Source organism: Pteropus medius, unplaced genomic scaffold (assembly GCF_902729225.1).
Source record: "Pteropus medius unplaced genomic scaffold, Ma_sr-lr_union100, whole genome shotgun sequence".
Classification (NCBI taxonomy): Eukaryota; Metazoa; Chordata; class Mammalia; order Chiroptera; family Pteropodidae; genus Pteropus; species Pteropus medius.
In genome coordinates, this window is record NW_024342467.1 from 19,623,176 (window position 1) to 19,633,332 (window position 10,157).

The 10,157-nt window shown below is 47.3% G+C and overlaps 1 pseudogene; it reads right to left on the reverse strand.

Annotated features, from left to right (window-relative positions):
* Positions 1-6,529: 6,529 nt before the first annotated feature.
* On the reverse strand, positions 6,530-6,645 carry LOC120602665 (uncharacterized; annotated as a pseudogene).
* Between the last annotated feature and the right edge of the window lie 3,512 nt (positions 6,646-10,157).

The window sequence follows — 10,157 nt, forward strand, 5'->3', positions numbered from 1 at the left end:
AATGAAAGATGTGCGTTCTCCAGAAACTTGCTACTTCTAACAGTGTTTCCTAACGAGGTCCAGCAATGAGGCCTCCACCACAGGCAGAGACGCCTGGAAGAAGGAGGGGCAGCAAAGAGGCCCAGGAGGGCTGTGGAGATTTGACCAGCGATGGAAAGGTGTCCAAATAACAAACGCTGTCTTGCCCCAGGCACCAGAATTGCCCTTTGGGGAACAATGGAATGGATTAAAAGGTTCACCTTCCCGGGCTGGTAGCATCTCCCCCTGGGGATCTTGCTGCCACACTCCCCGGTGGCCTGTCCTCCCCATGGGGTCCCGGGCTTTAAGGTCTCACTCTTCTGCCCAGCTGCCTTTTCGCCAGTTCCCACCAGAGCCCCCAGCAGTCACAGTAAAATAATTTGCCCGAACTCTAGACATTTGACAAGAGATCAAACGGCAAGGGTTTTCTCGAGCGCATGGGGGGCGGGGAGAGACGGGAGGACTGTGGAGGGTCCCAGAGCTTTCTGGTTCCTGTTGCCATCGATAAAAGCAAAGGGTTATGTCCTTTTGATTCTCAGACTTCATTTAAGTCCTTGGCTATCCATCCTGCTTCTTGAAATGCCCACCACAGAGAGGATCCACTTTCGCTTCACCTCTAGCCTTCATGGAATGAGGTGAAGCAAAGGGAGAGAGCGAGAGAATGAGACAGTGCATTCAAAGTCAGACTCATCCCAGGCCGGACCTCCCTTCCGCCCCCCCACGTCTGCCCGCCACTCTCTCTAAAAGGCTTTTTGCATGAGCGATCCATACAAATTCAATTTGGGACTCACAATAGAATGGCCACATAGAACCAATGGATAGGCCGGGTTAAAAATTAAATATATGGATCAACTTCGGTTGACAACATTACTCTCTTGGCCAAGGGTTGAAGGCCAGGACTAACGGTGGCCTCGAATGTTTCAGAGATGTCCTGATCATACCTGAAGACAGTAGGTACATTATGAAAGAACCCAGCAGCAGCTCAGAGGCAGGAATGAATTTGTGACCTTGGGCCAACTCCATAGATATGAAAACATGCCTCCAGAAGAGGAAACAACAATGAGAAATACTTGTCTGTGCGCTAGTCTCCGTTAATGAACCCAACGCATAAATTTTTATATAAAACTATGTCATCGTTCAGTGTTGGGACAGACTTTCAGTTTGCTAAGTCTTGTTATGGAGAACTTGCTACATGTCGAGTTTTGTATGCACGATCTTGTTTAATCCTCACAGCATCCAGAACTTGACACTTTCGTGTGATGCTTTTCCCTGGAAAATGACATGACTGACTCTTTCATTTCATGTGGGTAAGATCAGACTTAAATAAGCATCAAGGACGACTTTGAAAGGAAAAAAGGTCAACTGATAAAAGAAACATTCGGCTTGGTGTGTGTGCACGTGTGTGTGTGTGTGTGTGTGTGTGTGCGCGCACGCATATGTGTAAAGAGAAAGATCGGTCCTCCGTTTGCCTTGATGCTAGTGCTGGCTTATGGAACAAAGTGTGGATATATGTTTTTGTTTGTTTTCTGGAACACATAGAGAGTGAGTAGTTCACAATGTATAAAGCGATTCTGTGCTTTCGTTAGAGCTTGACGATGTGTCTCTTATAGGTGGCCCAGTGCTGCCTACGTCAAAGACGAGGAAACTGAGTTCGGATGGGTTGGAGGACTTGTGAAATATTTTGATCTGCAAAGACAGAGAGGCGTTTGACCCAAACCACCTCTTTCCGGTGCCCCGCAAGGGGGAAAGTGTATGGTCACTGGAGATGCCGGGGGGCGTCTGACGCCCAGCTCCGCAGTTGAACTCATGTGGCCCTGAGCTTGTCCCTCTGTCCCTGTGAGCATCGGTTCTCCTTCTGCCTTGTTGAGAAGATCAGAAATAACGTATACAGAGTGCCTAGCGTGATGTCTAACCTGGTCTTCAATAAAATGTCACAAATCCAGAATCTGTTGCTAACCAACTTACCTGAGGCGAAGGAAAATCTTGTTGGGTATGTTTTCAGATAAGAGGTATTTAAAGTGTGTGGTGACAATGTTCTTGGACTCTAAGACCTGGAGAGAAATGCTCTACTTTGTGAGTTTTCCCTGCGGGGTCCTGCCTGACTTGTCTTTGTGTCAGGGTTCAGCACCCAGCGTGGCTGTGCTTTTCATGGGGCCCCCTGCAACCGCCTCCCACCTCGCAGGCAGCTCCTCCCACCTAGCTGTTCAGCTCACCTTCCTGAAACACCGAAATGTGCCCATTCTTCTCTACTAACATCTTTCTTCCCCTTGATGCTGACATCCTGACCTTGGACCAAGTTCATGTGTTCTCTATACTTTGGTACTTTCCCAGGAGGCTCCTCAGTTCCTCCTGCAAATAGTGCCATCAGGTCTCTCCACCGCCTTGACAAATGCCTTGACAGGTCCAACTGCAAGGCAAGCATGGCTGGCCTCCAGCTGGGACACCCCCCTCCCCACCATGAGGACAGTACGGATTTTCCTTACCACAAACGGTGACACTTCCATCCACTTTCACACTAGCAGTCCGCTCTTTCCCCTCAAAGGAAAGAAGACCCCCGAGTTGGAGGCCATAGTGGGATGGAATTGTACACGTTTTCTATAGCCTGGGGTGGGGACACCTTGATGTATGGTCACCTAGTGCTTTTGGAAATACTTAAATTGTCATTGTTGGATTTAACAACTTGATGTATGGTCTTCTGCACCATTAACTCGCGTTTCTAAAATTCACCACAGCATGCGAAATCACACAATAAAAGCAATAGGATTTTAGGGACTGTCCTGCTTGCACAACACTCGACAACTGATACATTAAAAAAATAGGAACCTAGTAAAAACAATTCAAAGTATATAAAAATACCACAGTAAATATGATGCTTTATCTTGGAAGGGCCTTGAAATTTGCTTGTGGAATGGGCGTGGGAGGGGTCGCAGCTTGTGGAGTTAGTGTGAAGTGATGGACAGAAGACCGCCTGACACTGGGCGGAAAGTTGTCATATTGGATGTGGATGTGTGTGTTTCACACACACGTAGCGAACCCAGGTGGTTGGCAGACGTTTGACACATGTGTGTGTGCCTGATTGTGCATTCCTACACAGTTGGTTTCAGCTGGGTGAGGTTTTCTGCTTTGCCAGGTGTTGGACGAAATCAGGCACACTGTGCTCAGACTGTTGCATTGGAACAAATCTACGTTTTCAGAACAAGTGCCGTAACAGAGCTGACTGTACCATTCGATCAGGCCAAGGTGCCTGCCTTATAATGACGGTTTCCCCGCCCTCCTTATATCTGCACTGTCGTGGATAAGATTTGGAAAGATCATTTAAAAATAGGAAGCATCTGTTTTTAGAAATGTTTTTCCAATTTCACCAGGACTTTGCCATTGCCTCAGAGTCCTCTCCCAAAGGGCACGAGAAAGTCCAGCTTGCTCACAGCCTGCCTCTTTGGGACCCGCTGCTTCATTTCCCTTTACGAATCCTGCTTTCATTCAAGTCCTTGGTTAGTTTTGACATCTGAACTCCATTTCTTCCAAAATGAATTAGCTACGGACTTGAAAAATATAAAGCCAATTCCACATAATCTGGAAGCTGGCAGTTTCTCGTCGATAGTTATCGTCTGCACCGTACTTAGAAAAAGGTGCCCCTTCTGGGTGGGCACGAGCTTGTGGCAGGGTGCACGGTGGATGCATCTCGGCCTCCCTCTAGGTGGCCCCAGGTGAGGTGCCCTTGTGCAGAGGACACAGCGCGGGTAAGCCGATGTGGCTGCCTTGAGCTGAGCTGCTCATGACTGCTGGTTCCACCATAATGAGCGTTGGGCCTGGAGATTCCAGCATAATGAGAGAGGAGGAGGAGGAGGAAAAAGGAGAGCCTGGCCTGAGACCCCGGACAGACGCAAGCAGGACAGTCCCCTGCAGAGACTGATCCACCCAGATCGAGGCCTCGTGTCACGGGCTGAGTCACGGTCTAGGCAAGGGAGGTGGGTACCTGCACCAGTGCTGGCTGCTAGGCTGAGGGAGGAAAGCTGGCAAGCCCAGACGTCGGGGCCAGGCAACCACGTGCCGCTGTGTCCTCTGGCCTTTGGCTCCCAGGCCTGGGAGCGGGGCATCCATTCTCAGCCTCTCTGGGCAGGGCCCTGGGACTGTGATGGGCTTTCAGGCTGAGTGAGAGCTTGTTAGGATCCCCAATTCAGGATCTCCAGGAGGAGGGATGAGAATCTGTGTTTTTAACCAGCCTCTCCAGATTTGTACTGCAGGCAAGCTTGACAAACTCTGATCTAGGCCAGTGATTTGCAGATTATTTTTAACAGAGATGCAGAAGCCTGGGCTGCTCTAGTGAAGTTGGGGAGGGGTCCTCAGCCTCACCCGCCCACGTTCCTTCTCCTCTCTTTCTTCGAAGGACCGACTCGTAGAGAACTTGTCCAATGGTTGAGGCCCAGAAAGGGAAGTGACAGCCACTTTGCGAGCCGGGGGGGCGGGCACTCAGGTCTCCCTCTCTATCTGAAGCTGGGAGGACTTTTACAAATCAGAGAAACAAGCAGAGGAGGAGGGGAGGTCTGGCTCTGAGCCGGGCCCCAGGCAGTGAGCTCAGGTTTTTAATAGAGTTTTTGTAGCAGGGCGACCACATACATGTGACGAGCAGAGACGATGTCAGAACAAAATCTACACGAGGCTTAAAACACCAGGGCCCTTCCCCGAGTGAGAGAAAGGCGGTAGTTCTGTGTTAAAGCGACAGGTGCGTAAGTGGGAAGGGAAGCCACCCAGTTTCACTTGCCCGTGGAGATTTGGGATCGGCGTTTTAAGGAGGAGGCAGAACATGAGGGGGATTCGCTTCGGTTTCTCTGACCCGCCTCGCTCCAGGGGAGAGGTCTCTCTCGCAGCCGGCGTTTGTGCAGACTGGAAACCCGGGGTGTGGCAGGGGGCCCTGGAGCGGGGGTGCAATCTGTTTGCCCAATCTCTCAGGCCTCTTCCCAAATGGGGCCGTTGATACAGGTGGGTCAAGGTTAAGTACCTGAGGATTACTCTGTGTTTTATCTCAGCAGCAAATGGTGCTCAGATGAATGGAGGCCAGGTCAGGAGGCAGCGTGGGGTGGGAGGCGCCCTCGGGGGTCACAGTCCTTTGCCTTCTACCAGTTATTATTGTTTTAAGAGGAGGGAAATCAGATAACAAAACAAGAGAGAATGAGAATGATGTGGGTGGGGAGAGACAAGAAAGAGGAAGAAATTTCTGTTTCCGTGCACGAAGGAAGACAAGAAAACATGATTGAACAACGTGTATTTTGATGTTTACCTGAAGGTTGTTTATTTAGCTCTGTAGTCTCTTTAGAAGGATACAGAAAACCCCACTGACCCTTCGCCACCAACCCTATCCTTCAGAGCCCACTCTCCCCTCCTGTCCGGTTCCCGATGACGCGCGACACGGACAGGCCATGTCTTGGATGGCTGTGCACAAGTCAGGGTCGCCTGGGAATGGCCGCAGCCCACAGGCCTGGAGCAAGTCTTCCGGCCTCCTGAAGGAGGAAGGGACGGGTTCCAACCAGGAGCTGACTCCGCCAGCCTGGGCTTGAGCTCTGAGCTGTGCTGTGGTCCTCTGGGGTTGGTTCCGTGTGTATCTACTCTGGAGATCACTCGAGAAGGGGCTAGAAGGAGTCTGGAGTGGGCCTCGGTACCCGGTCAACATGGTCTGAGGCCACCTCTCCAGGTCTCCCAGGAAGACAGTCACAGGAGCCGGCAGGTAGAAAATGCTCTGCAACACCAACGACCCACAGAGACGGCTGAGATTCGTTGCAGAATGTTTCTACAGGCCCAAGAGAAACCCAGGTTTCACCTAATGCAATAGAGACTGTTAAACACACACACACACACATCACGTCTTCCCCCAGGATCTATTCAGAGATTCAGAAAAGCCAGGTCTAAACCAACCCAAACGTGCTACCAGCATCCTTACCCTCCTCCGTGCATCTGGCAGGCCACCAGAGTCCCATTTCCCTCGCGGCCCTGTCTTATGTGCCACCATATTTCTACGGAATCAGCAGCCCTGGCTGTTCAGTGAAGGAGGGAAGAACCGAGAGTGATCTTCCCACGGTTCAGACCTTGAGTGACACTCGTCACCTTGCCCACAGCAGTGCTTCCTAAATCGTAGCCTATCTATCTATCTATCTATCATCTATCTATCTATCTATCTATCTATCTATCTATCTATCTAGTTTTTATTTGTGCCCTTTTTAGTTTTGGAAACTTCCCATTTGAAACAATTAAAGGAGCCTGCATGACTATGATGAGCAAATGCACGGTTTCCAGTTGGACCCCATAATGCACTTTTATAATGCATCCCCATTATTACTTTCGGGAATTCTTAAAGGAGCAGGATCTACAAATATGAACCTATGGGAGTTAAGCCCAGAGAGAAGGCCTCTCCGTTAGACGCCTTCGTTCTTGCTGATTTCATTATCTGCCACTCTTACGGGATAACAAAAACTGTCATTTTTTTCCCTTCAGTATTTGTTAGACGCTGGGGCTTTACAGACATTATCTCTCACCTTCTTTCTTTATTTTTTCGTGTATCATGCACGTGCAAGAGCCATGCTCATCTTCTCTGTATCATTCCGATTTTAGTACATGTGCTGCTGAAGCGAGCATTCTCTCAACCTCGTTTTAAAACAAACCAAAAAAGCAAGTATCGTGACCACTTTTAGACATGGCGGCTGAGGAGGAGGGCGTCCCCCCGCCTTCACCCCTTCCTGAAATTCACTCCGCTTTCGTCCGTGCTCACGGTGGCTCCCAGCTCTCTCCTTTCCTCAATATCCCGCTCCTTTGTATATTTGGCTTCTTTTGTGCGGAGCCCCATTCCCTCTTGTCAGCAAAGCATTGCTCTCTCTTCGACACTGGGTTCTGCATTTTATGGGGAGCCTTCCTGGACACCTTCACCCCTCTTCTTCCCCTCGGCCTCTCAGCCATTCGTTTCTCCACTAGCTTTCAACGCCATCACTGTAACGAGGCGTATGTTTTAGAGCCTTCTCTTCCACCGCATGTTCCTATGTGCACCCAAGATGTTTTTCAGTTGTGGGTCAATGAAGACTCATTTCGAGAGGCCTTAAGCAAAGCGAACAGAGAGAGAGGAGTTGGGCAGCAGTTGTTTAAGCCGCCGAGTTTGGGTAACTTGCTACACAGCAATCAATAACCAGAACGAGGCCTACCTCAGAAGATGGTTGCAAGGATCTAATGAGATTTCTGTAGAAAATGCTCAGTGATAGTTGGATATAAGAATAGCTCAATTAATATGGCTAGTTAATTAATAATTATTCACATCTTTCTAGCCTGGCTGTTATCTTGGTAATCTCTAACCTGAAAAACAGTGATTTTTGGCATTTTTAGAGGTATACCATTTAGAATGTAGGTCGCTAATCAATCAGATTAAAACGGGAGCTTCCTGCCATCTCCAGCCCCCTTTGGAAACTTGACAACAAACCTCTTAATGTCTATTATTTGGAATCAGATGAAAGTGCTCACGATGCAATCTATGTGTGTAATGCCAGCAAAATCTGAGTTTTTGATGAAGAGTCATCATCACTTGGCCATTCCTGTCCAAAAAAAAGTATAATGGGAAGATGCAAGGCCAAAACTTAGCAAAATGGTCTATCAACATCATCACATTTTAAAAATGTGTTTAAGGTCAAATATTTTATGTTCTTCCTATTAGTTCTTTCCACACCATCTAATCGTCCAGCCCAGCAAAACTCTAGTTTGTGCAAATCACAAAATAATAGGCTTTTCCAAGACAATACAGCAGAGACAATTTGATCAAAGTCACGATCCATTGGTCAATCAAAGATATGCTGTGATTCTCTGAGTCTCATTAGTCAAATTGCTTCCACTGTCCCCTACTCCTAATTGGAAATTAAATGTGACTTTTAAGACATTTACACAAAGGTTTGAAGTGATTAATTCCTGGCTGTATTCTCAGACTTCTGTGCATAAATTTACATACACAATGAATACTGCTTAAATTGAAATAGAGTCAATTTAATTTAACACATTTATTGAATGCCCAATATGTGCTAAGTTCCAGTAATATCGTGGTGACAAAAAGTAGCCCATGAAGTTATCCCAGTTTTCCCATAAATTAAATTGAAAATCTATTTAAGATTCTGAGCAATAATTTATGCTAAGTCTCAATGCTTATGTAATTTGCAAGAAGGTATTTTGAAGACTCTAAAATTTTTAAGTATTTTCAACTATTTCAATAAATATATGTTAAATGAATGAATGAATATTGCCTTTCATGTTCATTAATGGACTAAAATTGATGACAGCATAAATCGTGTTTCTGTTAACACATTTCTGGAATTATACCATTCTTTAACAATGTCACCAAAGCTGAGCTTATGATTGTCGTCTGACTTTGTGGATAGTTAGCACTGCACAATTTCGTTGACTGATAAAACTTTTTCCTGGGACTCACTGATGGATTCTTTTTAACACTCCTTTATTTTGCAAAGAGCCCCGAATAAAGCAGCGAAGTAACTCAATCGTGAGTGTGAGGGCAGAAATATCAACACTACTATAAGCTATTAGCTTCTCGGTCGCGATGGACACACAGCCACTGGTCTATTTATAAACAGACTCCAGTGAGAAATAGACATGATTCAAAGCTGCCACGTAAAATAGAGATCATCTAAAGTTAGCTATTTGCTCTCACTGGTGTGATAGGCTTTTTAAAATACAGGAGTGAGAGATTCACCTGGGAATTTCTGTTCCATGCTGGCAACTGAGCGGAGCTTGAAGCTCCAGCACCCTAGAAGCTGCCGCTCACACAGGGGCGCGTTTCCACACGCCCTCTTCCATGTCACCACGTAGGCCCTGCCTCTTGACCAAGCAGCACACAGCACAAGGAGTGAAGCCTGTCCCTCCCTTTTATACTTTCACTATTTAAAAGTGAAGAATTGTGACAGCCTACGGAAGGAGAATGTTGTCTCTCCTTTTCACAGAGCAGTTGTTTTCCGTGCAACATCTCGAGAGCCTCTGACAGCTGTCGCCACTGCCTGTGGCTTTCTAAATCTGAGTCTGTCTGTCCCCATTGCCCTTCGGAATCCTTCCAGATTTCCTTGGGCTTCTTGGCTCCTTGATGGTCCATCCTGACATCTGCTTACCCTTATCTCAAATCATGTTAGCCGATAGGCATTTCTTGGGAAAAGTTGTCTAACAGATTTTTTTTAAAAAACTCCTCTAACAACTATCTAGTATTCATGAAATTATCTCGGTGGCCTGTGAGATTGACAGTCCCAAGACTTCCAGAAAGAGAATCGCCACGTTCTCACGATGGATTGTCTCCTGCATCAAACAGGGCGTGATCTTTAAACCTTTTATTTCAGCTATAAGGAATCCATTATACAGAAATACAGACTCTGCTGTCTGAGAAACCTGTGTTTGAACTCATTCCTGGCCCTTAATAGTAATATAATTTTTGAAAAGTCACACCTTTCTCATCTGTTTAATAGGGACACCACCAGCAACCTCGGAGGGAGGTGAAGTCCACAGGTGTGCCCTGCCCAGCACATGGCCCCAGGTGGGTTGATCGAGTCCTCCACGGGCACGGAGTCCCTTCCCCCAGCTCTGGTGTCCTGGGAGGTGAGCGGACAGCGCAGGGATGGCCGGGATCGCTCAGTCGCCACCTCGCCCCTGTCACGCTCTGTCTCCGAGGGACTCTTTCCCAGCAGTGCCCTCTCCCTCTCCTCCACTGCTGCTCCTGCGGTTCAGCAGACTGTCATGTGTCTTTACGTGACATGTCCGCAACCCTGACCTCCACCTATGGGGGTCCCTGCAAGGGACCCCGAGGAGAGAGAAACCTAAATCAGCCAATCGAAACCTTCCCAACCCTGGCCGGAGAAGAACAAAGTATAAATGAACGTCAAGCATTCTATAGCGAATGAAAGAATTCAGTCTAAGTTTGAAGATACTGATCTAAATCAAGATATAATCGAATATAACAAAGGTAGAGAGGGTCTTTCAATTCAGATAACTACTTTTAGAATTCTGCAAAAGCGATTTTCTTAAAGAAATTTCAGAAGCAGGAGATACTGCCCGACCTATTAAATAATAAACATGAAGCAGATTAGCAACTTTCATCCTCTAATAAAACGTTGTATTAGAGC